This window comes from Leptonychotes weddellii, chromosome 6 (genome assembly GCF_054177405.1).
Source record: "Leptonychotes weddellii isolate Sample4059 chromosome 6, ASM5417740v2, whole genome shotgun sequence".
NCBI classification, from domain to species: Eukaryota; Metazoa; Chordata; class Mammalia; order Carnivora; family Phocidae; genus Leptonychotes; species Leptonychotes weddellii.
The window spans coordinates 51,504,311-51,515,951 of record NC_138374.1 but is presented as its reverse complement, the minus strand read 5'-3'; the positions used below and the strand labels follow the sequence as shown (position 1 = coordinate 51,515,951).

Here is an 11,641-nt window from a genome sequence, read left to right as displayed (position 1 = left end):
TTGCTCATATTATGTTCTTATAATTGTTTGTATTTCTTTGGTGTTGGTTGTGATCTCTCCTCTTTCATTCATGATTTTTTTAATTTGGGTCCTTTCTGTTTTCTTTTTGATAAGTCTGGCCAGGGGTTTATCAATCTTATTAATTCAGGCTTTATTTTATTTGCTGTTCTTTCTCCAGCTCCTTTAGGTGTAGGATTAGGTTGTGTATTTGAGACCTTTCTTGTTTCTTGAGAAAGGCTTGTATTGCTATATACTTACCTCTTAGAACTGCCTTTGTTGCATCCCAAAGATTTTGAACAGTTGTGTTTTCATTTTCATTTGTTTCCATGAATTTTTTTTAATTCTTCTTTAATTTCCTGGTTAACCCATTCATTCTTTAGTAGGATGCTCTTTTTTTTTTTTTTTTTTTTCCCCACAGAACTACATGAGAGTTTCATTAGACTCTAACTAAAGGGGCATCTGCCTTTAGCTCGGGTCGTGATCCCAGGGTCCTGGGATCGAGCCTCTCATTGGGCTCCCTGCTTGGCGGGGGGCCTGCTTCTCCCTCTCCCACTCCCCCTGCTTGTGTTCCCTCTCTCACTGTGTCTCTCTCTGTCAAATAAATAAATAAAATCTTAAAAAAAAAAAAAGACTCTAATTAAAAACAGAGAGAGGTGTGATTACTATTTCCAGCCAGTTTCCCCATCACGATAGTCATATAACAAACCAAGGCAATGTCGGTCTTGAGCCAGACTCACAGAGTCCCCTGGCCCTGGCCATGGCCTCAGTACAGTGTCTCTGCATTGCTGCTCTGGGGCCGTTTGATCTTCTTGATATTTTTCAGGATTATGTCATGTAGAGTGACATATTGATTCCTTAGCTCTGATATGATGAGCCGAAGGTTGATATATTCTTTCTCATCAATCTCTGTCACAGTGCAGCGATAGTCGTCCACGTGTGGATATTTAGTTATTTTAGAAACCAGTTTGGCTCTTGTAATATAATCTGGTCCAGATAAGATGCAGCTTCACTCACAACGGTTCTTAGTTCTGCAACTGTCTCCTCTGAATGGAGACCCTGAAGTTGTTCCCATCTTCTATCCTGGGAATCAGGAGCTGTACCCACATTTTGACCGTGTTGCATTTCTCAGTCAGCAGCCGGATCTCAGGTTTCCCTTTCTCGATAATGAATTTAGATATGAATTTAGTGCCATTATATTGCCTATAAGGTGACTGTTACTGTATATTGTCTCTGTTCCTTTCTGGTCTATGTTGCTTTTGGGCTCTCTCCTTGCTTCAAGGACCCCTTTCAGTATTTCTTGTAGGGCTGGTTTGGTGATTGCAAATTCTTTTAGTTTCTGTTTGTCCTGGAAGCTTTTTATCTCCTATTTTCAGTAACAGCCTAGCTGGATAAAGTATTCTTGGCTGCATATTTTTCTCGTTTAGTACCCTGAATATATCATGCCAGTCCTTTCTGGCCTGTCAGGTCTCTGTGGATAGGTCTGCTACCTAATAGGGTTCTTTTTTTTTAAGATTTTATTAATTTATTTGACAGAGAGAGACACAGTGAGAGAGGGAACACAGCAGGGGGAGTGGGAGAGGGAGAAGCAGGCTTCCGGTGGACCAGGGAGCCCGATATGGGGCTCAATCCCAGGACCCTGGGATCATGACCCAAGCCGAAGGCAGATGCCTAACGACTGAGCCACCTGGGCGCCCCCCAAATAGGGTTCTTAAAAATAATCCTCAGATGGGGTCTAAGTGCAATCTTAGTCCAAATATAATTATATAGGAAATATTCTGATATTAACCTAAAATACTCATATTGGCATATTTTCATTTATAATCTAAAAATTCTATTTTGAGGGCGCCTGGGTGGCTTAGTTGGTTACACATCTGCCTTTGGCTCAGGTCATGATTCCAGGGTGCTGGGATTGAGTCCTGCATCGGGCTCCCTGCTCCGCAGGGAGTCTGCTTCTCCCTCTCCCTCTGCCCTCCCCCCTGCTAGTGCATGTGTGCTCTTTCTCTCATAAATAAATAAAATCTTTAAAAAAGAATAACAAAATAAAAATTCTATTTTGAAATATAAGTAAAAATAAAAATTTTATTTTGATTTCCACTGAGAATAGCAGTGCTTGCAGGAAAGCAAACAGCTACTTAAGCAAAATATCTGAAATCTTTGAGGGCATGGTTCTCAAATTTCAGCATGCATCTGTCTGTGGAGGGCTCTGGAGGGCTTGTTAAAACAGAGTGTTCACTCTCAGACTCTTCAGTAGGTCTTGGTTGAGGCCTGAGAATTTGCCTTTTTAACAAGGTGCCAGGTGATGTTGATGCTGCTGGTCCAGGTACTATACTTTGAGAACCACTGCCTCAGAGAAAAGGTTTTCGTGATTTTTTTTTTTTCCACTTGTGAAATCCCTTTGAAATGTAATTTGTAAAAACTGAGCCACTGTGGTTAAGCAGGTCAGAAGAACTCTCAGCCCAATCCACTAGGTGCCTTCTTCCCACCCCACTGTGGTGGTACAAAAGAGGTACCATAGAACTTTCTAGGGCTCTAGGGAGCCTAGATCGAAAATTTCTACTTTAGAGGGTCACAGCCCTGTAAAAGCGGCAAATCACTGTGTTACGATCCATTCCTTAATAAATTTTGCCTGCTAAAAGTTGGCAGTTTGTAGATTACCCATGTGTGCAGGCAAGGGGGTATAGGAGGTATTTCTATATCATCAGCTTAATTTTTCTTTCTTTCTTTTTTTTAAGATTTTATTTATTTGACACACACACAGTGGGAGAGAGCAAGCACAAGCAGGGGTAATGGCAGAGAGGGTAAAGTTTCCCCGCTGAGCAGGGAGCCCAACGTGGGGGGCTTGATCCCAGGACCCTGAGATCAAGACCTTAGCCAAAGGCAGACACTTAACCCACTGAGCTGCCCAGGTGTCCACATCAGCTTAATTTTTCTGTGAACCTAAAACCGCTCTAAAAAATAAAGCCCAGTTTTTTTTAAATGTCGGCAGTCTTCTAAAATTACAATGGATTTTAGTTAATTTTGTTTTGAGGCTATGCGTAGCACTCTTTTAAATAACCAGATATTTTGATGTTTCTTACATTCAGAGTTAAGAAGCAATGCCTTATTGGGGCACCTGGCTGGCTCAGCAAGTAGACTATGTGACTCTTGATCTCGGGGTTGTGCATTTGAGCCCCATGTTGGGTGTAGAGATTACTTAAAAATAAAATCTTAGCACTCGTGTGTGAAGCAAGCAGAGCCAGAGTCAAGACCAGAGGCCAAACTCGGGAGTTGACAAGATGGCCGGGCTGCCCCACAGGATTATGAAGGAAACCCAGCGTTTGCTGGCAGAAGCAGTTCCTGGCATTAAAGCAGAACCAGATGAAAACAATGCCCGTTATTTTCATGTGGTCATTGCTGGCCCCCAGGATTTCCATTTGAGGGAGGGACTTTTATTTTTTTATTTAATTTTAATTTAATTTAATTTTTCTTGAGGGAGGGACTTTAAAAAAAATTTTTTTAATTAACATATAATGCATTATTTGTTTCAGGGGCACAGGTCTGTGATTCATCAGTCTTACACAATTCACAGCACTCACCATAGTACATACCCTCCCCAGTGTCCATCACAAAGCCAAAACATCCCCCCCACCCCTCTCCCCTCCAGCAACCCTCAGTTTGTTTCCTGAGATTAAGAGTCTCTTATGGTTTATCTCCCTCTCTGGTTTTGTCTTGTTTCATTTTTGAGGGAGGGACTTTTTTTTTTTTTTTTTAAGATTTTATTTATTTATTTGAGAGAGAGAATGAGAGAGAGAGAGAGCAGGAGAGGGGGGAGGGTCAGAGGGAGAAGCAGACTCCCTGCCGAGCAGGGAGCCCGATGCGGGACTCGATCCTGGGACTCCAGGATCATGACCTGAGCCGAAGGCAGTCGCTTAACCAACTGAGCCACCCAGGCGCCCGAGGGAGGGACTTTTAAACTTGAATTATTCCTTCCAGAAGAATACTCGATGGTAGCCCTTAAACTATGTTTCGTGACCAAAATTTATCATCCTAATGTAGACACGTTGGGAAGAATATGTTTAGATATTTTGAAAGATAAGTGGTCCTCAGCACTGCAGATCCGTAAGTTCTGCTATCGATCCAGGCTTTGTTAAGTGCTCCCAATACAGATGATCCATGATGATGTAGCGGAGCGGTGGAAGACCGATGAAGCCCAAGCCATAGAAACAGCTAGAGCATGCACTAGGCTATATGCCATGAATAATATTTAAAATCGATCTGATCATTAAGCGTGCATCACTTCTGTTCTGCCGAGACTTCTTCCTTTTTTGTTTGCACAGTCTTAGAGACATTATAGAATAAAAGCCTGGACATCTTCAGTCCTTTGGTGATTAAATGCACATTAGCAGATCTATGTCTTGTCCTGATTCAGTGTTGTAAAGCATGAGCAGAGGCTAGAAGTACCATCTGGATTGTTGTGAAACGTTTAAAAGGAGTGGCCCCTCTCTGCTTTTATTCATTTCCCCCATCATGGTTTAAGTATGAAGCACTGTGAATGAAGGTAATTGTCAAGATTAGCTATAGGGGTATGGGTGTTTTTATTATTTTTTTTGAGGGAGAGAAGTAGTTTTAATTTTATGGGTTCCTTTCCCACTTCTTTGGTGATCTAATTGCCTTGGTTAAAAGCAGCTACCCAGTTCTTTAGAATATGCTCTCTAGCCAAGTCTAACTTTATTTAGATGCTGTAGATGGACAAGCTTGATTGAACCAAAATGGGAACATTAAACAAACATCACAGCCCTCACTAATAAACATTATGATTCAAGTGTAGAATCCTTCCTTTAAAAAAAAGCTTATGATCATTTTATATGGCTTGTCTGGAAATTTCTGTAATCTTTCGTTTTAGTAAAATATTTTTTGTTATTGTACTTTGCCTTTGTACAGTTTATTTTAATGAATTTATTTCATTTTTCCAATGTGACAGTCGTATTTAAAAATTAAAACTGGGGGTGCCTGGGTAGCTCAGTTGGTTAAGCATCTGCCTTTGGCTCAGGTCATGATCCCAGGGTCCTAGGATCGAGTGGCGTTGGGCTCCTTGCTCAGTGGGGAGTCTGCCTCTCCCTCTGCCCCTCCCCCCACCTCATGTGTGCAGGCTCGCGCGCGCACTCTCTCTCTCTCAAATAAATAATTAAAATCTTTGAAAAAAATTAAAACTGATGAAACATTCTGTTTTGGTCTTCACCATCTGACAAGTTGATTGGCAGGAAATGGATTTTGCCAGTTTCTTTTCACTGATGCAAATTTGTGTTAAGACTTCACTGAATGGAATATTTATTTTATTTTATTTATTTATTTATTTATTTTTAGATTTTTTTTTTTAATTTATTCATTTGACAGAGATAGACACAACGAGAGAGGGAACACAAGCAGGGGGAGTGGGAGAGGGAGAAGCAGGCCTCCCGCAGAGCGAGGAGCCCAGTGCGGAGCTCAATCCCAGGACCTCGGGATCATGACCTGAGCGGAAGGCAGACGCCCAACGACTGAGCCACCCAGGGGCCCCGGAATGGAGTATTTATAAGCTGGCCCTGAGCATGCATAAAGCATTGGTATCTGATATTTTTTTTTACCTCCTAGAAATGTGAAATAAATGTATGTTGCCTGGAAAAAAAAGTCTTAAAAAAGAAAAAGAAAATCAGTGTCTTACCAAGTTCACCAGTGTTTTATATGTTGCTAAAATCACTGTAAATTTTTAGTCCTCATCTTATTTGACTTCTCAGTAGCATTTGACATAGTTGATCAATCTAGCATTTGGCACAGTTGTTAGTCTCTCTTCCTTGAAACACTTTTTTTACTTAGCTTCCACCTCTTTTTCTTTCTTCTCTGTGATGCTTCCTCCGTATTTCCCAGCCTCTGAACGCTGGAGTACCCAGAGTGGAGTCTTTGGACATCTCCTCTTTCCATCTGCCTTCATTCCCTTGTTCTAAATACCATCTCTTTGCTGATGGCTCCCAATTATATCTCCAGTCTGTACCTCTCCAATTCCAGACTTGTCTGTCCCACTGCTGATGTGACATTTGCACTTTTTAAGGAGTAGGTGTCTCTAAAGCTACCATCTTAACACTGGTAACCTTCCCCTCCCCACCTCCCTTGCTGTAAACACCAACTTCTTTCTTCCAGTTGCTGAGGCCTAAAACCTTGGACACTCCTCTTCTCCTCACACTGTATCTAACCTACAGTTAGCTTCACCTTTAAATTATATCTAAACCATAGATAGACCACGGCTATCCCCTGGTGCAAGCCACCACCCTCTCTTGCTGAGATTATTGCTGTAGTCTCCTAACTGGTCTTTATGCTCTCATGCCCCATTTAGTCTGTTCGCAGCTCCCATCACATCACTGCTTCCCTCAAGCTCTGCTAATGGCTTTCCCATCTTGCTTAGTGTAGACCCCAAAGACCTTATAAAGACTACAAGTTCATTATCTGTTTGGCTGCCATTATTTCTGTAATTTTTTAAAAAGATTTATTTATTTGAGGTGGGGAGGGGCAGAGGGAGAGGCAGTGAGAATCTTTAAGCAGACTCAGCGCTGAGTGCAGAGCCCGACCCGGGGCTCGATCTCCTGACCCTGAGATCTCAACCTGAGCCGAAACCAGGAGTCAGTTGCTCAACCGACTGCACCACCCAGGCGCCCCTTCTCTAATTTTATCTTCTACTATTTTCTCCTGTCTCATTGTGATGTAGCTACATTGGCCTTCTTGCTATTCCTGAAACACACCAGACAAGCTCCTGACTCAGGGTCTTTGCCCTTAACTGTTTCCTCTGCTGAGACTGCTCTTCCACTAGCTATTGACCTGGCTCACTCCTTCATTCCCTTCAGCTTGTGACTCCGATGTCTCCCATCCAGTGAGCACTCACTGGCCACTCCGCCTGATACTACAAACCACCCCTCTGACACTTCCTGTCCTCCTTTCCTGCTTTATTTTCTGCTTCACACTTACCATTATCTAACATGATGTTCATTTTAGTGATTTATCTTATTTATCACCCATCTTCAGTACTAAAATGTAAGCTCCCTGATGACAAGGATATTTTTTTAACTGTATTCACTGCTGTTTCCACAGCATCTAGAACAGTCCTGTTTCTTGAAATAATGAGTGATAGTCCACTTTGTCCATCCAGATCAATCAAAAAAAAGAATGTTACTACTGTGTGAATGCTTGAGTGAATTTTAATAGAGCGTTTCAGTTTAAATATATATCTACAGTAGCTGGAGAATTTAATTGCTTATATGATTTTGTACTTGCCTAGTATCAATAGTTATTCTGAATAAAAATATTTTTAGTATTTCATAAATTATTGCCCTAATAGTGGCAGGTGTTAGAATATCATTTAAAAAAAATCTGACATTAGATTTAGGAAATAGAGTTCTAGGTAAAGGAGAGATCTAAACACAGCAGGGGAAATCACTGGATTTGAAGATAGGAGACCGGGGATTCTAGTTTGGTTTGTGGTTATAACTGACTGACTTGGGGGAATTCCGACTTTTGTGCCACCGGTTCCTCATCTGTAAGATGGGGATAACCTTCCTATCAACAATACAGAAATGTTGTGGGGATCAGATAATAGAGTAGTTAATGCAAAGTGACCAGAAACATGCTCTACGTATCAAATAGTTGCAGAATGGTTAAGTAAACTATGGTACACTAATAAAAGGGGATATGATATAACCATTGAAATGATAAACATCTGGATCATGAATACATGGAAAATGTATACAATACATGCGTACACCTTGATTATACTCTACTCACGTTTTTTCATCTTCCCTGTAAAGATGGACTAGATGTTATAAGTGATAAAAATGAACATTTTAGTTTTAGAAGTTGTAGGCGTGCCTGGGTGGCTCAGTCAGTTGAGCGGCTGCCTTCAGCTCAAGTCATGATCTCGGGGTCCTGGGATTGATACCCCCTCGGGCTCCTTGCTCAGCGGGGAGTCTGCTTCTCCCTCTGCCTACTCTGCCTGCTGCTCCCCCTGCTTGTGCTCTCTTTCTCTCCCTCTCTCTGACAAATAAATAAAATCTTAAAAAAATAAAAGTTATAACTAATAAACACTAATGTTTATTGAGTGCTTAAGCAGGCTGTATTTTATTCTCACAACAACTCTATGAAGGAGGTACTGTTTTGTTGTTGTTCTTGTTGTTTTATGAAGGAAGTACTGTTATTCCCTTTTATAGGTAGGGAGCTTGTCATTCAGTGAGGGCAACATACACTATGTGACAGAGTCAGGATTTAAATTTGGTTTGTCAGACCCCAAACTCTTGTTCTTTCTACTGTACCATGCTGCCTTTCAAGGTAATATTGTTGAATAATTATTGTATTAAGATAAAGGGATTCTTTTTCTCCATAAAATTGTTCAGATATAGAATAAGTAATAAAGAAAATATATTTTATTTATTTATTTTTTAAAGATTTTATTTATTTGACACAGAGAGAGAGCACAAGCAGGGGGAGCGGCAGGCAGAGGGAGAAGCAGACTCCCCGCTGAGCAGGGAGCCCGATGCAGGACTCGATCCCAGGACCCTGGGATCATGACCTGAGCCGAAGGCAGACGCTTAACCGACTGAGCCACCCAGGCGCCCAGGAAAATATATTTTATTGTTATGAAGAGTTACTCATTCGTAGGTTTTGTGTGAGGTTAAGAGACCAAATATTGGGGCACCTGGCTAACTCATTTGCTGGAGCATGTGACTCTTGATCTTGGGGTCATGAGTTTGAGCCCCACTGTGGGTGTAGAGATTACTTAAAAAGTTAAAAAAAAAAAGAGACAGAGGGATATTTAACTTATTTATTTGAATTTTTCCCAGCTTTTTATTTTTTAAGATTTTATTTTTTAAGTAATCTATACACCTAGTGTGGGGCTCGAACTCACAACTCCAAAATCAAGAGTCACATGCTCTACCTACTGAGCCAGCCAGGTACCCCCTACCTTTATTGATATAATTGACATATAACATTGTATAAATTTAGGGTGTACAGTGTGATAATCTGATATATGAATATACTGCAAATGATTACCACACTAGGATTAGTTAATATCTCCATCACCTGGGCACCTGGGTGGCTCAATTGGTTAAGCGACTGCCTTTGGTTCAGGTCATAATCCTGGAGTCCTGGGATCGAGTCCCGCATCGGGCTCCCTGCTCAGCAGGGACTCTGCTTCTCCCTCTGACCCTCCCCCCTCTCATGCTCTCTCTGTCTCATTCTCTCTCAAATAAATAAATAAAATCTTAAAAAAAAATCTCCATCACCTTACATAATTACCTTTTTTGGGGGCGGGTGGGGGGTGATGAGAACATTTAAGATTTACTTTCTTAGCAACTTTCAAGTATATAATACAGTATTGTTAACTATAGTCACTATGTTGTTTATTAGATCTTTAGAACTTACTCATCTTATAACTGGAAGTTTGTGCCCTTTGCCCAGCTTCTCCCCCATTTCCCCCTCTCCCAGCCCCTGGCACCCAGCATTCTATTCTATTTCTAGGAGTTAACCTTTTTTTTTTTTTTTTTTTAGATGCCACATATAAGTTGTACCGTTCAGTATTTGGAGAATGGCCATTTAAAAGCATTTCACAAAACACTAGCAATGTACTCTTATTTCACTAGTATATGAAAGTTCTCATCTCCTTCGGAACTTTTCCTTATGTAGCTTTAAAAAAAAAATCTGTGCCGTTATTGTAGGCAAAATAATCTTGTTTTAACTTGAATTTCTTCGATGATTTTTAAGTGTTTATATTCCATTTTTATTTTTTCTTTTGAAAGTGTTTACTTCATGCCTTTTTTTTTTTTTTTTAAGATTTTATTTATTTATTTGAGACAGAGAGAATGAGAAAGAGCATGAGAGGGCGGAGGGTCAGAGGGAGCAGACTCCCTGCTGAGCAGGGAGCCCGATGCGGGACTCGATCCCGGGACTCCAGGATCATGACCTGAGCCGAAAGCAGTCGCTTAACCAACTGAGCCACCCAGGCGCCCTACTTCATGCCTTTTTACATGTATTTACTTGAGTTTGTGTTTTCTGGCTGATTTGTTTGCTCATTTATGTTCAATCTTTATTTTAAACTGAGATATAGTTGACATATAACATTATATTAGTATAGGATGTACCACACAATGATTCAATATCTGTATATATTGTGAAATGATCACAAGTCTAGTTAACGTCTGTTACCACATACATTTACAGTTCTTTTTCTTGTGATGAGAACTTTTAAGATCTGTTCTTTTAGCAAAATTCAAATATACAATACAGTATTACTAACTGTAGGCATCATGCTGTACAGTGCATCCCCAAGATTTATTTGTTTTATAACTGGAAGTTTTTGTCTCTTGACCACCTTCACCCTTTTCTTTACTACCTCCACCTCTGGAAACAACCAGTCTGCTCTCTGCATCTAGGCATTCTTTTTTCTTGTGTGTTTTTGCTTTTCTTTTTTTTCTTTTTAAGATTCCATATATAAGTGAGATCGTATGGTATTTGTCTTTCTCTGACTTATTTCATTTACCATGATGTCCTTAAAGTCCATCCATCTTACAAATGGCAGGATTTCCTTCTTTTTTTTATGGCTAAATAATTTCCTCTGTGTGTGTGTGTGTGTGTGTGTGTGTGTGTGTGTATACACACACCACACTTTTTTCTCCATTTATTCACTGATGGACACTTAGGTTGTTTCCAGGTCTTGGCTGTTGTAAATAATGCTACAATGAACATGGGGGTGCTTTTATCTTTTCGTGTTTTCATTTCCTTTGGATAAATACCCAGAAGTGGAATTGCTGGATTGTATGGTAGTTCTATTTTTATGGGCCCAGCACGCTTCCGCTGCGCTACTCTGCTGGTAGTTCTATTTTTAATTTTTTGAGAAACCTCCATACTGTTTTCCAGAGAGGCTGCCTAATTTACATCTCTACCAACAGTGCACAGGGGTTCCCTTTTCTCTAACTTTGCCAACACTTGTTATTTCTTGTCTTTTTTGATAATAGCCATTCTGACAGGTGTGAAGTAATACCTCATTGTAGTTTTGATTTGCATTTCCCTGATGATTAGTGATGTTGAACATCTTTTCATGTATTTGTTAGCCATCTGTATGTCTTTTTTTGAATAATGTCTATTTAGATCCTCTGCCCATTTTTAAATCAGATTGGTTGGGTCTTTTTGCTATTGAGTCGCATGAGTTTTTTATATATTTTGAATATTAACCCCTTCTCAAATACGTGATTGCAGAAATTTTCTATTTGGTAGGTTGCCTTTTCATTTTGTGTTTGGGTTCCTTCACTCTGTAGAAGCTTTTTAGTTTGTTATATTCCCACTGTTGATATTTTACTTATTTAACAAACATTTAAGCACTTATTTATAGTACCTGCAGGCACTATTATAAATGATTTACCAGTTTTAACTCATTTAATCCTCATGACAACTTATAAGGTAGATACTTTTATTATTCCTATTATATAGATGAGGAAAAAGCAGCACACTAGATTGTGACTTGCCCAAGGCCACACACTAAGAAGTGGTGAAGCTGGGATTCTGACCCACATAACCTGATTCCAGAACCCATACTTTTAACCACTATACTGTATTGTCTCAGTAATTGGACTTAGTCTAAAATACAAGT

The 11,641-nt window shown here is 40.1% G+C and overlaps 1 protein-coding gene and 1 pseudogene across 1 annotated transcript in view; both read left to right on the top strand.

The window, feature by feature from the left end:
- KIFBP (kinesin family binding protein) overlaps positions 1–11,641 on the top strand; it is a 40,513-nt gene that overhangs the window by 11,087 nt on the left and 17,785 nt on the right. The window lies entirely within an intron of this gene.
- Positions 2,778–5,254, top strand: LOC102735724 (ubiquitin-conjugating enzyme E2 N-like; annotated as a pseudogene).